Raw genomic sequence first — 20,053 nt, forward strand, 5'->3', positions numbered from 1 at the left:
CATAGTCAGGGATTGTGGAAAGAGCATATACACTCTGGTTCAAATTCTGGCCCTGCCCGTTAATCAGCTGTGTGACACTGGGCAGTTCTCTTAACCTTGCTGAGCCTCAGTTACCTCCTCTGTGAGATGGGATGATACCACTTGCTTTGCAGGGCGGGTTCAAGAGACATCAGGCGGGCAGAGCTCAGCCTCAGTAGGTGCTCAGTACCTGGAAAGGCCATCTCTTCCCAGAAGGAAACTCCTTTGTGGCGATGGGCAGGGCCTGAATGCTTGTCACAGCGCCTCTCCAGGTGACCCTTGAGCAGGGCCTCCTGCACCAGAGTGAGTGCGAGTGACCTCTATTCCGCCAGCTCCCCTTCTTCATCCTTCAGCTCAGCTCACACGCACTACTTCCCCGCGTCGTTTTCACCTTGCCCTCGGGTGGGCGGCATCCAGCGACCCCTCCTCTGCGCTCATGCGGGGCACAGGTGCATGCACTGGTCCCTGATTTGCCTTGTCTCGGCCTCCGCTGGACCGCCGGCCGGCCGGCGGCTGGGTTTTTGCTTGTCACTGCCTTACGTGAGAGTGGTGCGTGTCAGTGATGACCGCCAAGCATGACCCAAGGGCTAGGAGGAGGTGCCACACGTTGATTTAACACAAAAGATACCGGATTTTCATTCCAGTCTGGCCTCTGTCAGCTGTGTGGCCCTGGACGAGTCGTTCAGGCCCCTCTGGGGCTTCAGTTTTCATTGTGTACTTTGGAGAGTTGCATCTGATCCCAGTTTTCCTTTTAAAATGTCACCTTTTCTCCCGCAAATCTGTGGGACCCAGATACATAAACCCGGCTCACAGATCAAGTGGGGCTGCTTTGGTTGGTGAGGGGGGCCCAGTGGCCTCCCGGGAACCTGCACCCTCCTCGCCTCCAACCTCCGGCGTCTGGGAGCCCACGGGACACGGCCAGGCAAGCCTCTCGCTCCTGTTCTGGGAGGTGGGCTGCATCTCTAACAGACCACAGGCCAATCCTGAGAAATTTCTCTTGTCTTTTTTTTTTTTCCTTCAAAGAATTAAACCTTTGACCTGAGCTTATGTTCTGACTGTATATTCCTCAGAGTGAAACATGCGTAGAGGAAGGCACCATAGAATGTTCTGTCTAGCGGTGCTCTAAGCAGTTGATAATTTTCCTGTACTTTGGAGCAGAATGGCCCTGGGGCGTTCAGACTTGGGGTCCCCTCCCTCTAGCCTGGTCCCCAAGCTGTAGGAGTGTGTTGCTACTTGTCTTTATGTCTTCAAGTCTGGGGCATATCTTTGCTTTTTCCCCATCAGCTGATGGAATTGGGATTTCCTGCTAAAAGAAAGATGGGACCTGGACATGGGGAGCTCATCTTTGAGGCCAGAATAAGTCACTGTCATTTTAGTGACCATCTGTTTTTGTCCCACGATCAGAAAATCTGGCAGAACTTTAAGGGGGCTGGGACACAGGATGGGGCGATACAGGGTGGCACAAAGCCACACAGTGTGGTCTCCGTGGTCACGGCCTGGGGTTCACAGCTTGCAGCTCACTCGTGCTTGCCCAGAGGCCTCCATCTGTAAGACGGGAGTCCTGACCATTAGGGCTGTGGGGAGACTAAATGAATAGTGTGCACGGTATGCATGGCACACGAGTTCTCAAGGGATTTGGGCTGTTAGTAGTATGAGGGGATCCAGGGAGAGGCGCATGTTGGGAGGAAGAGATTAGACCCTTAGCATTGGGGGTAGAGCACAAGGAGGGTGCTGTAAACTGAATGTTCCCCCCAAATTCGTATGTTGAAATCCTAACCCCCTAATGTGATGGTATTTGGAGGTGGGGCCTTGGGGAGATGCTTAGGTCATGAGGGCAGAGCTGCCATTTATGGGATCAGTGCCCTTATCAAAGAGACCCCAGGGAGCTCCCTTGTCACGAGAGGTTAAAGCTAGAAGATGGCTGTTTCTGAACTAAGAAGCAGACCCTCACCACACGCCGACTTGCTGGCCCTTTGGTCTTGGACTTCCAGTCTTTAGAGCTGTGAGACATGCATTTCTTTTGTTTGTAAGCCACCCTGTCCATGACACTCTGTTCTAGCAACCCACACAAACTCAGAAGGTGTCTAAGCACAGAGTCTGAGGTGGTGTGATATCAGGCAGTGTTTTCCAAAAGCCATCTGCAGTCAGGTCCAAAAGTATCTGGACCTGACTGCACTTAGTGTCACCTAGAAAGTTTGTCGAAAATGCAGATTCCCAGTCCCAGCCCTAGGTATTTGGGGTTTTAGTGGCTGAGATTCTGTAGTTTTACCCAGTGTTGTCCCAAGATGATTCTTACAAATGGCTAGAACAGGAAATTGACATTTGGAGTCAAAAAACAGCTTTGGAATCAGAACTTGGAGCCTGAAATTTCAGTTCTTAGCTCACCGTGGGTTGACCTTCTCTAAACCTGTTTCTTCATCTGTGAAGTGGGGAGAATCCCTGTCCTACCTCCCTTGCACGGTTGTTTGAAGGCTCATATAAGACAGGGAATGGGAAAGAGCTTTGCAGACGACAGCACTGCACACGTATGTTTCATGTTAGGAGTGGGAAAGACAACCTCCACGGTTTCCAAGGCTTCCTGCTGCCTTCGACTCTCTCCACCAGGGTGCCACAGGTGCACACACATGAAACCTCAGAGCGTTTCTCCTGCACGCGGGAGGAGCACCTTATCCGGTAAAATCAGAACCTGTGAGGGCCCCTCACTCTCAGCGGTCCTTGGGCTATCGGGTCATCTCAGGGAACTCAGGGTGGCTCCAGGAAGTTTCTTCAGAGGTGTATTTAGTATATCTTCCATTATTCATTGGTTGCAGTTAAAACTGCTTTATCCTTCCAAAAAGACACCATGGAAATCAATAGTGACGTTTAGGAAGGCAGACTTGAGATGCCGGACTGGAAGTTAGGGCTTTAGGTCAACACATTAGCTCTCGAATCTAAGGGCAAGCAGAGGTGGATCAGGCCCTGATCTCGCCTTGAGGACCCTCGGTGTTCAAAATGATGGTGAACGTTTCGGGAGTACTGCCCACGTGTCAGATGCTCTCTGGGCTCCTGACGTGTCGTCTGATGTCAGTACTGCAAGGGAAGTATGAACCGGACCTCCACTTGAGAGAGGAACGACTAAGGCCCAGAGGAGTTAAGTCAGAGTCCCACATCGAGGGGAGAAGCAGGGATTTGGACATTTGGATGGGGGCAGTCTGGCTCCAGAGCCCATGCTCTGTCTTGTTTGGTGGGGGAGGGAGATGTGACCGTGACTTAGCGATAAGCATGATGGGAGACTCATGCCTTTGTCACTCCTTGTCCCCAGGCCTGCTCCTGACGGCTTCCTGAGCTAGACAGTGGGGCCCTCATCTTGTGAAGGAAGGTAGCTCGGTGACTGGCTGCCCACCTTCACCCCCCTCCCTGGGTGCCGGGTAACCCTTCAGTCTGATCCTTGCCCTCCCTGTGGCGCTGCGGGTTCCTGCAAGGGATCAGAAGGAGAGAGACGCTACTTCTTGCTTGTTGTTGTTGTTTTTTTGATGTGGACCATTTTTTAAAGTCTTTATGGAATTTGTTGCAATATGGCTTCTGTTTTATGTTTTGGTATTTTGGCCACGAGGCATGTGGGATCTTAGCTCCCTGATCAGCGATCGAACTCACACCCCCTGCATTGGAAGGTGAAGTCTTAACCACTGGACCGCCAGGGAAGTCCCATTCGTTTTTTTTTTTTTTTCGGCTGCCCCCAGGTACCTGGTAGAAATCCAAGCCTCTCACCTTAGGGGCTTGTGGCCAGTCATCGCAGTTCCATGCAGGAGACCCAGCCCAGTGTCTGAACCTTGTTATACTGACAGAACTGTTGTCTCTTCCCACCTCAGTCATATTACAAAGCTCTGTGAGATTCCTCTAATCTAGCCTTGGGAGGTGGTGCAACCCCTCCCAGTTCCTGTTTCGCTTTTTTACTGATTGCAACCGGGAGTAATTATGGCAAATATAAGACTTTACTAAGCTTATCATGTGCTGCTGTAACCATTTTATACGTGTTAGACTCTAAATCTTCTCAACAGTTCTAGGAAGGAGGGAGGTTTTTTTTCTTTATCATGATTAATGTAATCCTCCAACACTTTCTATTGATTATTTAAGGTATTCCTAAACTGTACTGTTTGTTTAGGAAAACCAGTCCTCTTGTTCAAAGCCTTAATTCTAACTTTATTATTATTATTATTATTGTTGAAGTATAGTTGACTGACTTCAGAAATAAGTTGATTACTTATTGTTGAAGTATGGTTGTGTTAGTTTCAGGTGTATAGCAAGGTGATTCAGTTATACCTATATATATATATCTGTTCTTTTTCAGATTCTGCTGTATTGTAGGATATTACAAGATATTGGGTAGAATTCCCTGTGCTATACAACAGGTCCTTGTTGTTTATTTTATATACATTAGTGTGTATCTGTTAACCCCAAACTCCTAGTTTATCTGTACCCCCCTTTCCCCTTTAGTAACCATAAGTTTGTTTTCCGTGTCTGAGTCTATTTCCGTTTTGTAAATAAGTTCATTTGCATCATTTTTTAAGATTCCACATATAAGTGATATTATATGATATTTATCTTTCTCCGTCTAATTTACTTCACTTAGTATGATCATCTCTAGGTCCATGCATGTTGCTGCAAATGGCATTATTTCGTTCTTTTTTATGGCTGAGTAATATTCCATCGTATATATGTACCATGTCTTCTTTATCCATTCATCTGTTCATGGACATTTAGGTTGCTTCCATGTGTTGTTTAATTGTAAACAGTGCTGCTGTGAACATTAGGGTGCATGTATATTTTCGAATTAGAGTTTTTGTCTTTTCTGGATATACACCCAGGAGTGGGATTGCTGGGTCATATGGTAGCTCTATTTTTAGTTTTTTAAGGAACTTCCGTACTATTCTCCATAGTGGCTGTACCAATTTACATTCCTACCAACAGTGTAGGACGGTTCCCTTTTCTCTACAAGGAGGGACTTTTTTTTTATCCCCATCTTACAGGTGAGCAGATTGAGGCACAGAGAGTTTAAATCACTCTCCCAAAGTCACAGAGCAAGGGCGTAGAGCCAGGCTATCTTTTGATCCTGGGTACATATGCAGTGTGCCGGTGTAGCTGGTATGCTTCTGTGTGGGTGTGAGAAGGGGCGAGCCCCCGGCACTCCTGGGGATAAATGTGCAAAGCAGCCAATACGACAGCAGGCTCCCCGTCTAGGGCCCGCCCTCGGCTGGGTGGGCAGAGCAGCCCGGGGGTGACTGGGGGCAGCTGCTGAGTGGAAGTGAGTTGTTCTTCTTGGGTAGAGGTTTGGGCCCCAAGTTTCTCCAGGTGGGTTGGTTCCAGGTCACCTCTTCAGCTACACAGGAACGGCTTCATTTTGGAACGCACATAAGGGTCCTGTCTGTGGCTTCCTGTTGGTGTCATTGTCCCGGGCGAGGTGGCTGACAGAGCCCCGTGTCATCCTTCTCTTGCCCATCATTCTCGGGACTAGAATTACTTAGGTATCAGACAGTATATGATAGCTGTAGCACACACGCTCACAATGTACATATGATACATTGGAGAACCAGCCCTGCATCTGAGTGAATCCCAGCTGTGCCGTGCTTGGCCCTGTGACCTTGGCTTATCAATGCCTGTGAACTCAGCCTGTCCAGCTACAGGATGGGGAGTTAATTAGTTCCTACTCCTCCTAGAGCCACTGGGGGAACTAGAGGTAGGAATTGCCTGGAAAGCCCTTAGAACGGGGCCTAGTGCATGGTGAGTGCTCAGTAACGAGTACTGTCATCAGTCCAGCGTCAGCGATTGTCGTTATTACTACCGTTACATCTGGGAGCGTTGCTGTGGGCCGTAGGTGAGACAGTGCCTGGCCCAGAGCAAGTGCTTATTAAAGGGTAGGTACTACTCTTTTTCTGTTACTGTATTTTACTGAATTCTTTTGTCTTCATTTGGTCCTCACTCTAGATCTGAGGGAAAGCTGGAATTCTTTTTCTCACTTGAAAAATGTTGAAACAGATGCAGAGAAACCCAAAATGTCTTGTTCCAGGTTTCCTAAAGAGTAAGGGTCACAGTCACATCTAAAATTCACAGTACTCAGACTCAGAATCCTTCGTCCCTCCTCCCAACCACCATGCATTCCTACTTTGGGATAAAGCATTGACGGCTCCTTCAAGGGGCCCTCCTGTTAGGCGGGAAAGAACGTTTTAAATCATATGGGCTACCAACTGCCTATTTACAAAACGTTTTTCTTTCTGCCGTCTCAGTCTGATTCACTTTTTAGTCCTCTGAAGCCCATTTACTTTAAGACCCATTTCAAAAATGAGAAAACAGGTTCACAGAGGTTGAGCTTCCTGCCTGCAGTCATGTGGCAGGTCGGACTGGGGCCAGGTCTTCTGGTTTCTAGTTCCCTTGTGTGGATTTGAAGGGAGCTCCTTTAAGCCCAGAGGAGGCTTGGGACTTCCCTGGTGGTCCGGAGGTTAAGACTCCCCGCTTCCGCTGCAGGGGGCGCGGGTTCGATCCCTGGTCGGGGAACTAAGATCCCACATGCCGCGCAGCACGGCCACAAAAACGAAAGGCTTGCGTGTTCCAAGAAGCTCCTGCCTCCATGGAGCATGGTGCTTCCTTCCCCGTCTTTGCCTCCCTGGCCACCCTGGCCGCTCCGATTGCCCGTGAGGTCACTGCCTCTGATTCTAGCTCTGTCCCCTCTTGTAACTGATGACTCCTGGTGAGCCAGCCATGACCTAGAGCCCAGACTCGCCTCACTTCTCAGGGCACAGACCTCTTTGGACATCCCCAGCCTCGTTTCCTGGTGTCTGACCCCCGACCATCCCTGGGTCCAGCTTCCATGCTCTCGTCCCGGAGCCCCCAGCTTGCTGTCACCTGTCCACCGTGTGGCTGAGCTCAGACTCGTGCCCATCACGTCCCACTGCCTGTAGATCAAGGCAGGATACCCAGAGATGAAAGAGGACGGTGCGCAGAGGACAGCTGTCACTTAGAGACAGAATGAGGTCAAGCTGGGCTGCAGAGCCAGTGTGACGTGGCGCTGGGCAGGTGGCTCCGGGTCTGTGTCTCTTGGTGGGTGCCAGGGGATCTAGATTCTTTCAGGGACAGACCAGATCTGATGATACCAACATGAAACTCTTTCCAGCTCCAAGCACCTGCTTATTTTTCTCGTTCCTCCAGCTTGTCTCGGAGAGGACTTTCTCAAAGACAGATCCACTGAGCCTGCTTGGCGTTGCCCTGGGGTGTATAGCTGGAGACGCAGCAAATGATCCGTGAAGGGATGGGATCTGTATCGACAGACACATGTTTATCCAGATCAATTAGGGAAAATACGTTTTGCAACACTCCCCAGATAAGGCTTTGCAGCGAATAAGGAGTTTGAGCTGTGCAGCGCGAATGACAGCAACGTGAAATGAGACGAGAAGATAGTTTGCCAGGTTGCCTCCTGAGGAGAGCGCTGTATGGTCAGGAAGACAGGCATGGTGACCCCTTGGACCAGAGGGCAGGATGCTCTCTAAACTGCTCTGCATGATGAAGGAGGGAGGGGTTTGCAGCTGGGGAGGGAGCGACTGGTTTACAAAGCTGGCCACCAGGTGGAGGAAGGGCAGGAGAGAGGGAGAGAAATAGCGTTGCTGAGGTGAGAGGGGCCTAAGGAACGTAGACTGCCAGGTGGGGAACTTCCCAAGGGAAGCTCAGGGTGTGCTGGCTGACGTGGGCCTTCCCTGTGAACACACACGCTGCCGTTAGAAATTATTAAGAAATCTCCTAATGCTTGGTGGGCAGCATCTCTTCTCTTTGCTCCCCTCGCCCCGGGAGGCCAGCCTGCATGGGCTCCTTGCCCTCTGGCTTCCTTTGGGTTTGGCCAACAGGGAGGTTTGGGTTCGGCCAGTGGGGCGTCCCCATTTACATCTGGTCAGGGCATCAGGGGGAAGGAGGAGAGCGATGAGGGGGGATATTTGTTTTCCTACATCCTCATCACCTTGGGTGGGCTGTTGCTAATGACAGAGAAGCACATGGTCCCTGGGGGTGTCTTTGCACCCTGCCCACACCGTTGTAAAATTTCCCTCAATTAAACATTCCCTAAATGATCCTAATTTGAGCATGCTGGCTGTTTCCTGCCGGGACTCTGGCCAACCCACATGGGGTGAGTGCATTTCTCTTGGAGGTTTGTAAAGCGATGGCTTCTGCATCCCAGGCAAGAGGCTGAAGCAGGAGTTCACTAGATGAAGGAAGAGCTGACTTGGGTTACAGCAAACACATTCAGAAGCTCTCCGGGGATCTGCTGGCATCCTGGCTGCCCCTCGCGGCCATGGTCACTTGGAAATGTGAGTCACAGAACATCAGAGTGGCTCCGGGAGGTCACCCAGGCTGGGACACCTTGGGCCATTATGGAGTGGTCCTCCTTTGACGGAGGCTGGGAACAGCCAGGATCTTAGTACACAGAGGGTGGGGAATTGAGATGAGCTGGGTGTGGTCATTTCACTGATGTGGAGACTGAGGCTCTAAGTGGTTCAAGGTTACATGTCAAGTAGAAGACAGCATTGAAGGAGCTGGAGTGAAAACGGGGCCTGGCCCAAGATCAGAGGAGATGTCAGACGTAAATTCAGAATGGGGCCGCTGGGAGTTCCCCGGGTTTGATCCCTGGTCAGGAAACGAAGATCCCACAAGGTATGGCCAAAAGAACAAAACAAAAAAAAACCAAAATAAAAAACCCACCCAGAATGGAGCCCCCAGGTAAGGGAGGGGCAGAGCCAGGGCGTTTACAGGGCTTGCAGGGTAGGGCAGCTCAGAGGGCTCTGCGGTGCTGAGACTGAAAAGATGTTCCTCCCTTTTTCTGATTATAAAAGCAATTCAGATTCATTACAGGCCGTTTGAAAACCACAGCATAAAATAGAAACCATCCAGGATCTTACCATCTAGGCATACCATAGTTACTATTTTGGTTTATTTCCTTAGAGGCTTTTTTCTTCCACAAAGTAGTTGTTCTGTTCTTATAACTTTGCATTCTTTTTCTTTCTCCTGGTGTTATGAGCAAACATTATAGATAAACATGATTTTTTAAGCTTTCAAAAATTTTAAATATCATATAAATTGACAAAATTTGTTTATGTAACTTTTCCTGTGACAGGAGGCATCTAATTTTTTTCTTTTCTAATTTTTATTTTTCTGTTATTGTAGATACATATATATATGATATCTATATATGCACATATATAATATATATTGTTCAATATATAATATATGTTGAATATAAAATATATATTGAATATATAATATATATTGAATATGTAGTATATATTGTTCAGTACACATATATATGCACATGGCCTTTGATGCCGTCATTCCACTTTTAAATTCTGAATGAAGGAAATAATCAGATAAACACAAAGTTTGTGTGCAGCATTGTATGTCGTTTTTGAAGTCCCCTGTTGTATGCTGATGTCATGCCTTGCAGAGGAGCTGTACTAGCCCCATTTCAACTGCCTGTCAGCCAGGAGGGTGCAGGTCTCCAGGTAGCTTTGCCTATGGGGAATTTGGTACAACCTCTCCTCAGGGCCTGGCCCCGCCCCCAGGCCCCAGCCCCGCCTCCCCCAGGTCCCACCTCCATAGGTCTTGAAGAGGAGCCAAATGCCTGTCGTGAGGTGAGGTGGGTGAGAGCTGCTCTGCTTCCAAGAGTAATACGTATCCGTTTTCTACTTTCCAGATGTTTCTTCTCTCTGGGGCCAATTCCATGGCTCCCTGGAAAGTGATATGATGACCTTGGGCTTGAGCCCAAAGAACACAGGAGATTTTTGGCAGGTTGAGAGTGGGTTGGTGCCAATCCACTTAGAACAAAAAACACTGTATGTTGTGCTCACGTGGCAGAACGTGTCTGCACCTGCCTCCCATGGGCTCGGGCATACCAGGAGACTGAGGGGGCAGCCAATCCCCATGGAGGAGAAGCAGCGGGATGTGTTGTAGAAAGAATTCATGGGTGGGAGTTTTATGAGAGAGCAGGCACGCACTGGCAGTGGAATCAGGACACCTGGGCTGTAGAGACCATTGGTGCAAAATCAGTGGTCACGTCAAAAGCAGGTATTTGAGACTTTCTGAGTCTCAGTTTCCTCACCTGTGTGGGTTAGTGCTGGAAGGGTTTCTAGGGCCTTTTCCATTGAGTGCACATGCACTCACGCACGCATGTGTGCAAGCACACACGCGTCCAAAATATATGTTCTAAAAAAAAAAGAAAACAAAATATATGTTCTATTGTATAATCCACTTGCTGGATAGTAGCTAGATCCCAGCTCATTCACCTGTAATTTTCAGCTTCCTCCTGCTGCCCTGGTGCTGTAAATGCACCTGGTGGATTCTTAGTAGCCGCTATGGAAACCCAGGGCCACCTTTCCCTGAACAAAGCCCTCTTCCTGTGAGTGCCCGCCGTGGCCCCATCGTTTCTCTTGGCTGGGTAGAGTTCATTTTAATGAACTCTAGAGTTTATTTAATTTTAATCAAATGAGTTTATTTTACTATTTTAATAGTAACTCAAAATACAAGTGAGAAAGTTGATTCTCAGAGCTTGTGTTTGGATTTATCCAGGGTTTATGCAATTACACTCCATTACTTTTCCCTCTGAGCACCGGCAACTTGGAGTTGCTGGATGTGTCCATCTTACAGATGTGGAAACTGAGGCTGAGAGAGGGGACGTGTCTAGCCCAAGAATGCCCACCCAGTGAGTGGTGGAGCCAGGACTAGCGTGTAAATCTCCAGGTTCCAGGCTGGCGCTCTCCTTATTTTACCTGTGAATGTTTTCTGGGAGTCCTTACAACTCAGAAACAGATGGGAGTAGTGGGGAGGGGGCTGCGTGTGGTTCAGAGCCTCATCCACTGGGGGCTTTTGAAGCAATTCCAAATCGGACTAAACACCAATGGTGTTCACCAAGCAGCCTGCCCTATTCATTCTCTTATTCTCTCATTCATTTATCCATCCAGCAAACGTGAGATGAGTGCTTATTTTCTCTTTGGCCCCATGCTTAAGTGAGCTACCTCGTGTCTTTCTAATACATTCCCTGCCCTTGCCTTTCTTCCTTTCTTAAATTACCCAGAATCTTTGTATCACTTTCTATCAAGGAGCCCCAATAGGTGCAGGGGGTTTATACCATCTAGTGGTGAAACAGCTTTGGAAGGTTTTAGGCAGGGGAGTCTCTGGGGCAGATTTGAGTGTTATATAGGTCAGGATGGTGCTGAACAGTGGATGGCTTGGTTCCTGTGGGGATAGGGGTGGGAGATAGGAGGCAGGTAGATTGGTTAGATAGTTTTGATGACCGGAAAAGAAATGCTAAAGGCCTAAGCTAGGTCAGTGATTGATTGCATTAAAGGCGGGAATTTGTCATGGTTAAGAGCTTGGTCTCTGATGGCAAACCTGGGTTCAAATCCTGACTCCACCACTTACTTGGTGTGTAAACATGGGCGAGTCACTTAACCTCTCCAAGTCTGTTTCATTATCTCTAAGATAGGCTGGATGCGATTATCTCTGCTTGTGGAGTGTTGGGAGGATTTAATGAGATAAGTGCCTGGCTCTTAGGAAGCATTCAGTAGATGCCATCCATTGCTGACGGTGATGCTAGTGAAGATGACGGTAATGGTGATAATGATGGTGATAACAGGAATGGGAATGGCAAGTGGAGTTTGAAAGAAAAGTCAGGGATGACTCCTGGAGTTGTAGGCCTGGCGACCGAGAAAATAAAACCCAAATAGAATATATTCAGATGGTTCTATACTTTTGTAGAATTTGAAAAGTTGGCTGTGGGATATCTTAACCCCAGTCAGCGAAGATGCCTTCCCTGTCCTCTCTGATCTCTGCGCACTGTCCCTTGTGTTGGGTGGAGGTGGGGCAGCTGCTGGAGGGGCCCGTGCAAACTTCATTAGCTCCATGTTAATTGTGTCTGTTTCTTCACACTTTGCAGAACACCTGAATTATATTTGCTGAACATTTCTTTGCCTTGTCTTACGGTTGTGCATGGGATGCCAGCATCATTTCCATACATGGAAAGCGGCTGCAGAATTAGACATGATAAAAATCAAAGTTGTTCTATCTTAGGTAGATCTTGTTGTCTGCAAGGACCCCAAACCTGAGGTTTGCTCTCTGTTTGTTAGAAGGGAAATTAGCTATTCTTAGAATTAAAGACTTACTGGCAGCAAAGTGAGACTTTTCCTTGCAGTAACCAGCATGATTTGGAGAGAACTGACGATGAGAATGGTAAATCTCCTGCTGTGTGAGCCAGTGTCATTTCATGCTGGGTCTGTGGACCACCCAGAGCCATCCCTGAGCTGCCAGTGGAATTCACCCTACACCAGGGACAGTCCTGTCCTGAAGTCAGGCTGTCCTATCACCACACCACATGGCTGCATGATTCAGGACCTCTGGAAATTGACATTGACAGGTGGATGCAGGTAAAAATAAGCTCAGGATTAATCAGCGTGGCCTGCCGGCCTGGCTTCCTCAAGCAGGCAAAGGGAGGCATCATCACACAAGCTTTCTATTTAGAGAAGGCATCTGAGCAACTGGGTTTGGATGGGCCAGGCTCTGTGGAGGGGTTGCTGGAATCTCCAAATCAGGCTTGCTGGTGACGTCACTGGAGCCAGGGTACAATAGCCCTGCTCCGAGACCACCACGGAGCGATTAAAGGGACGGGAGACCCGCCACATCTTCTAGGAGCTTCCCCAGAGGTACTCCCTTCCTATGAAGGAGGCTGAAACCAGCACCTTGGTCTCCTGGAAAAGAGAAGTGAGGATGAACGACGCTTTGGCCGTGTCTTTAATGAGCGCTTTTCTCAATTCCCGTCCTGCTCAATCGGAATGTGCTCACATGCCTTCCAGAAAAACTAATAAGCGCTAACATAATCACGGACCCCAAAATTGACCTTTGCACAATATTTGCATCCTTTACAGATTCTCTTTCTAGGCTGTGACATTAGCGGTGATGCTCAAAATATTGGCAACATCTCCTTTCTAAATCTTTAATTAGAATAAATTCCAAACATATCCAAGAGTAGAGAGAATGGTAAGTATAATGAGCCCCTTGCACCCGACACCTGATCTCAGCAATTATTAACGCAGGGCCAGTCTCGTTTCATCTCTTACCACCTCCCTCCTTCTGTTAATCCCACTGGGTTATTTGGAAGGAAATCCTAGAATTGTGTTATTTCATCCACAGATACTTCTGAATGTACAGTATTAAACAGAACCATATGCAATCGCTAATCGACAAACATATTTCTGTATAGTTGGTTTGCTTGAGTGAGGATTTGAACGTGGTCCTTCATGTTGCTGCTTCTCCTCCCACCACGTGTCGTGTCTCCATCCTTTTTCTCATGTCCCCCAGGTTTATAGTCATTCCAAGATGGGAATTTGGGAAGGAGGTAGATTTGTCTTTGGAACCCCCAAGCTCTTCTGGGGGTTATCTGCTCTGCAGGCTTCCCACCCACCTCCTTTACCTGCTTAGGAACTTTGATTCCCAGCAAATTCTGATCCCCTGAAAAAGAAGAGGATCCAGGGATGAGAGAGCCAGTGGATTGCTTGGTAGAAGGGCCTTCTTGGTACTTCTGGGCCTAGTGGGGCTGACAGTTCTGTTTAAGAATTGACTGAGGCCTCGGCACTGCTCTGTGACCCTCGCCAAGTTACTTAACCTCTCTGGGCTTTAGTTGCCTCAAATGTGGCAAGAGAGAATATCTGTTCACTGGTTATTCCTTTCTTTTCCTACTGTTAGACTCGAGTCACTGTAGCAGAATGCCTAGCACGTAGGGAGTGCTCACTCATCCGCTGGGTGAGTGGGTCAGATGCCCAAGACGCGCCAGTCCTGCCCCGCTTCAGGATGTTTCTCGTCCTACTCCTGGCTCTGGGGCATCTCCCATATCTGACTTTGCTTGGCTGATTGAGGAGAAAACAACTGCATACAACAGTGGAGGGAGAAGAGGTAGGCAGGGATGTTGGAGGCCACGTCCCCAGTGTCCTTGACTGGACGTCCCCTTCCTGGGTGACAGCCTGTATCCCAGCACTCAGCTCTATTTCGGTTGCCGTTTGGCATGGGTCGCCTTACAGGGTCCTGGGCTCTCGGGGACAAAAGGCCAAAATCCGCTACAAGAATGGTAATTTGAGGACCCTTGGCGCCTTGCCCCTGAGGCTTCGGTGTTCTTGGGACAAGTCAGTGCTGATATCATGGACTTAATTACTTTCTAGAGCACGTAGGGCCCTTGTCTCTGGTCTCCAGCCGGTGTGAGGCCCCAGGGAGCCTAATTTAGGAAAAGGAATCAGTGGGATGGCAGCTGTTGAAAGTGCTTGGCTCCTGCCTTTAGCCAGGGAATTTAAGGGCAAGGCCTTTGGAGACATGCCGCTCAAGAGAGAGGTCTTCCCTCCCGAGGTCTCCCAGGAAAGGCTCAACTCGGAGATGAAAGGTCCCACAGAGGTCATCTTGGCTGGCCAGTACCCTTCCCAACACCCCTAAGGAGGTGGTCATTCTTCTTGTACTTGATTACTTCCAATGACGGGGAACTCATTCTCTCTGGAGACAACTTGAAGTGCTAGACAGCACCAACCTGACTTCTGACAGGCCAGTTTGCCTTGATGCCACTTCCGTTGCCCTGGTTTCACCCTGTGGAGCCACAGGGAACCCACTAAAGTCCCTCTTCATTGTGACAGCCCTTCAGATACTGGAAAGCTGCTCTCCTGTCCCCTCTGAGCTGCTTCTCCAGGCTAAACATAGCTCTTGCTGCCATCGCTCGTATGACATGACTTCAGTCCACCCCACTGTCCTCATCATTTTCCTGTGGATGGGTACCAGCTCTTTGCTGTCCTTCTGAAAGCGTGAGGCCCTGGAGGCGCTGCTCGGAGCAGAGAGAAGCCGGGCACTTCCTTTATTCCGACTCTCGCGTAGCTACGGCCACAGCCCTGCTTGGCAGACACCCCGGCTCTGGACACACAGCGCAACCCCCATGCCTTTCTCACACACGCTGCTGCTGTCAGGTGCTCCGCCCCCTGTGGGATTTGGGCAGCTGCATTTCGGGGCCCAAGTACAGGGCTCCCGAGCATCTGTCCCATTAAAGTTTCGCCTTGTTGGATTCATTCTCTTCAGGCTGTCTGGATATTTTTGGGTCCTAATTCTCTTGAGGTTGGCAGCCCCTCTCAGCTCTGTGCTGTCCACGCCGTGGATGAGCACGCGGCTGTGCTCGCCCCGTGGCTGAGAAACACGATCTGTGGGGCTGGGCACGTGCGTCCCTGTCAGGCTCTGGTGAAGCCATCATTCAGCGCCCTTTTGCTGGGTGGTCATTCAGCACCTTACAGGCCGGACATCACGTAGCTCCCGTTTCTTCACTCACCCACGGGTGCTTGGGGAAGCCGGGCTGTGAACCAGGTAGTCTGTGTGTATGCATAACCCCCACCAAAGTGACTTGTCGTTGTGTTAAAGCAGGGAGGGGGTCGTCCTGTGCACGGTTAGCTGTGCTATTCCTGGTAGCCCTCGCCATCTGTCTGGAGGACCAGGTCTTCAGGTGGCCCTGGAACCCAGAGGGAGGCAAGCCCGACACAGCCGCCGCCTGCGTGGGTCCTGGGGCCTGAGGTCACCAGGAATGGCTGGGTCGGGGGTGACAGATGCAGGGAAAAGGGAGCCTCCTGCCTACAGGTCTGTTCACGTGTGGAACCTTTTCCAGGGGTTGGACTCAGTGGTTTTATAACTAGAGTGACTGTAGGTCTCACATTTCTCGGGTTTATTTTTTCTTGCTCCTTCCCTCCTTTTCCGCTTTCCCTGACTTCCTTTCCTTTTTCTCCTTTCTTTCAGTGTCCCCATCCCCAGCGCCCCCAGCACTGTTTGTCTCTGTACTCGCCATCACCCAAGATGCCTCTGTCCTCCAGGTTGCAGGCCATTGGGTGAGGCACATGTCAGTCACCAGCATCCATGCCCCGGTGAGAGGCGGGCCCAAGGTGTCACAGGATGCTATGGGAACGCGGGGTTCCTGGGTAATCCCAGTGTCTGAAGTTCTGTCCCGTGGTCTTCGTAAACCGTTGAACTCTCCCTGGAAGCATCACACTTTGGTGTCCAAATGACACCTTCCTAGATTGACTTCAAACTTGAAGGAGAATAAAATTCATCTGTTAGACTCTGAGCTTGTTTTTTGGTTTGGAAAATGTGTCCCTGTAATAGGTGACCTTAAAGTCAGCCCAGGTCATTTTGGGATTCCGAATGCTTTTGAATTTGGGAACAAAGCCTGATAAACTCTAGGTCGCTGTGATAAATTGGAACCAGGACCTCCTAGGTTGCTAGGAGCCTGGGAGAGCCAGGAACTCTTAGGACCTTATGGAAAGGATACGGATTCTGACATCAGTCTTGGGTTTGTATCGTGGCTCTTCCTTTCACTGTCTGTGTGACCTTGAGCCTCTTAACCTCTCTGAGCCTCAGTTTTCCACATCTGTAAAATGGGGGTAGTACTTTGCAGTATTAACTGTGAGGATTAATTGAGTTAGCGCAGTTTCTGGTATATAGCAGACATTGTATTTATAACTTCACTCTTATGCCTCTAATAACACTGTGAGCTCTTTCAGAAAATCTGACTCTTCTAAAAAGAAAACAAAATGTTGGAGAACATGAATAATATAGATCCCATAGGGTGCTTGAATTACGGTTTCAAAGTGATTTCTGATTTGTGTTTTTTATGCAGGTAACTGTAAATTGGCCTTTCTTTGCTCTTAGGTTTTGTTAGAGTCTTTTCAGAGGGGAAAGTACAACTGCCTCTCAAAAGAAAAATGCAGGCCTTGCCTTTGTTTGGGACAGCTGGACACCACGGAGCAGAGGTCTGGGAGTTTGTCCTGATGACAGCGACAGGTGGGCCAGGGCTTGCCCTGACCTGTGCTATGAGATTGGGGGAAATCAGGGCGCCCCCGGGGTGCTGAGCTAGAAGAGCTTTTGCATGGCTAGGACAAGAGGACAGATCAGTGCCACGGGGTGCCACACAGGAGGGACTTGGGGTTTCGCCACTGACTTCTCCTGGGCTCCCCTTGTCTAGGGTTTGGGGTGGAGGAGTGTCAAAGTGGGGACTTCCTCGTGCTCCTCTGACCTTCACCTCCCTCCCCCGTTTTCAAGGCCAAGATCTGAGTTCCATGTTCTCCATCCCAGCCACCATCCCCACTTATCTCCTCCCAGGACTCAGCGCAGCCTGGCTGCCAGTTCGCCGGAGGTCAAACGGACCCTTGTCTGAGGGTCATTACTCTCCTGGAGTCACCTCCTTCCTTCCCCTTGCTCCTGGGTCCCGGCCGTGCACCATTTTATTAGCATTTCCCAACTCCGAATTCCATGACACGGTCAGCCCATGCCATTCCTCACTGGGCCAAGGCAGCAGATTTCATCCTATTTATAGGATGAGGCACTTCAGACCTGGCAGCCACAATGGACTTTGTTTTCTTTCCTCTTTTTTCTTTATTCTCTGAGGTTTTAGAAGTAACTGTTCTCACAAGTGATATGCAAATATATTCTCACCAGAAAAGATTTTAAAGATAGAGAGATGGAGAAAGAAAACAGTGAAATATTTAGGTTACACTTGCTTCTATTCTGACTGTGCACAGTCTGTAAGTTTCCTTCCAGTCTTTCTTCTAGGCATTTATATACGTATCTGTGTAAGTACAAGCAAATACATGTGTGTATATGTAGTCAAGAGTTTCGCCTTGCCCCAGGGGAGCTCTGACCTTTACCCTCGGCTCCTGGGAGGCGATCTTTGTTTGCCTGGGTCAGCCAGACAGTAACAGTGTGATTTAGGGTGGGGCTGGCCATTCCAGAAAGACCAACAAGGTGATTTAGGGTGGGTAGGTGGGTCTACCAGTTGACCCGAAGATTAGACCAACCACGGGGCAGTCAATCAATTAATCAATCAGGTCTAATGGCGCCACAGTGAGCGTCCTCAACTCTGAGGCTTGGGTGAGCTTCCCTTGCTGGTGACCCTCTGCATGTCGTCCCATGTCAACGTCGGGCGAATGAACTGCCCATGACCCCGTGCAAAGGGGGCAGTGGAAGCTCCACGTTTGGCATTTCTCATGGGCTCTGCCTTACGCACTTCCTCTCCTGGCTGATTTCAGTCTGTATTTTTCCTTGTAGGAAACCATACCTGTGAGTCTAAGAGCTTTCATGAGTTCTGTGGGTTCTAGCAAAGTGTTGAACCTGAGGGTTTCGGGAACCACTCCGAGTTGGCAGCTGGTGTCAGAAGTGAAGGTGGTCTTGGGGACAGTGCCCTCTAACTCTATATTTGACTTACACTCATCGCAGTGTGTGAATTTACATGCATGTGTGTGTGTTGAAAAGTGCATAATTGGGAATTCTCTTCATAGTTCTGGGACTTGAATCCTTTCATCTTTCATATGCTAGGAGACCTTCTTTAAGGCTCCTGTGTCTTACTTAATGTGTAAAATGGGGTTAATAGCAGCACAGGCATCCGTAGGGCTGCTCTGATGAGCAGATGAATATTTGTAAAGCTCTTAGGACAGTGACTGCCATGGAGGTAGAGCTACATAAGTGACGATGATGGTGATCATGATGATTTCCACATCAGATCATTGAAATCTAGCTTATTGCTTTTATCAACTGATGAAAGGATATCACTTCTGTTAGTTCCCTCTGGGCTTCCCACAAAGAGAGTAGTAGGTTGGGGGCTGGACTGCTTTATGGGAAAGTAGTCTTTTTGCATGACAAGGTCGGGTGAATTAGCCAGCTGGTCTCGAGCAAGTATTGATCAAACACCGATCATCTATTGAGCAAACATTAATTTGCCCCCTCTCTGTGCAGAGGCCCCGCCCTGATAACTGTGAGGTCATAAGAATAGTGTATTAGGGGAAGAACGAGGAGAAGAGAATGACCCTCCGTGGGAACTTTGACTAAGCGTCACACACTGTCAATCCCTGATTTCATTTTATCCTCACAACACCCTAGGAGGAAAATGTTATGACCCCCATTATCCAGTGAGAGTTTCAGATTAAGAAATGGACCCATGTTGACACAGCCAGAATATGGCAGGGATAGAACTGAAGCCCAGGTATGTCTTGTGTCAAAGCCTGTTCACTTTGAGCTGTGTTTCACTGCTAGATAAGCCATGGACCTGGCCCTGAAAGAGCTCATTTTTTCTTTGGAGGAGGGGTGGGAGAGGGGGGAGACATGAGACAGTTAAAGAATGCCCAAACTTGGGGAAGCAAGGTCCCACTTCTAAAGTTGCCTTGTCACTCAGCATGTCATTGGACTGCTTAGAACACCTCTGACCTAGGCAAGCATTATGATTCCCATTTACAGATGAGAAGACTGAGGCCCAAAGGGCTAAGCACCTTGCAGCTGAAACATTTCATAAGAACTTGCAGTTGAGTCTGCCCGCTGTGTCATGTGGGGGTAATAATATTGTGAATGACCATCTCTGTGACCGGGAAGGTCATGCTCCTTCAGGCAGGGGGCTCTTGTTCAGCCCCAGGACCTCTCCCGCTGTCCCTGGAAGGCGGTCTGCATCTTCTTTGACTCCCAGCTCCTTTCTCCTCTGGTCTAGCTGCTCAAGCCCTCAGGACCCTGAAAGTAGATTCCTCTGGGCTCTTGGTAATGGAGCATTCCAAGATTGAACCCAAATTAAAAATAAAAGCCTTAATTAGGTTCCTTTGCAGCTTTATCTGACGACAAATAAATGGCTGCCTCTGGAGGGTTTCCTTCGTTTTTTCCAGGCATGATTCATTGTCAGATATACACATCCTCAAGATACAGTAGAAAACTAATGAGAATTTAATCTCTGCTGAGCAGAGTAGGAAAAACCCAAGTTGAAAGCAAGGATGGCCACAGGGCAGCCAGTGAGAGAGTTAGAATGCTTCTCTACATGACCTGAGTGTGGGCTTCGAAACAGGGGCTGAGCTCTGAACTGCTAAAATAAGGTCCTGAGTGACATTGGCGTTTAGTTTTCTATGTGAACTTCAGTTCATGAGGCACCCCATAGACTCTCCCCGCCCTGTGGAGGGGGCCTCCGAGGGCAGGCGGGGTACAAGCGCCACGGCCTTTG

The sequence above is a fragment of the Aethalodelphis obliquidens genome, unplaced genomic scaffold, assembly GCF_003676395.1.
Source record: "Aethalodelphis obliquidens isolate GAN/ISIS:26980383/991018 unplaced genomic scaffold, ASM367639v1 scaffold86, whole genome shotgun sequence".
Taxonomy (NCBI): domain Eukaryota; kingdom Metazoa; phylum Chordata; class Mammalia; order Artiodactyla; family Delphinidae; genus Aethalodelphis; species Aethalodelphis obliquidens.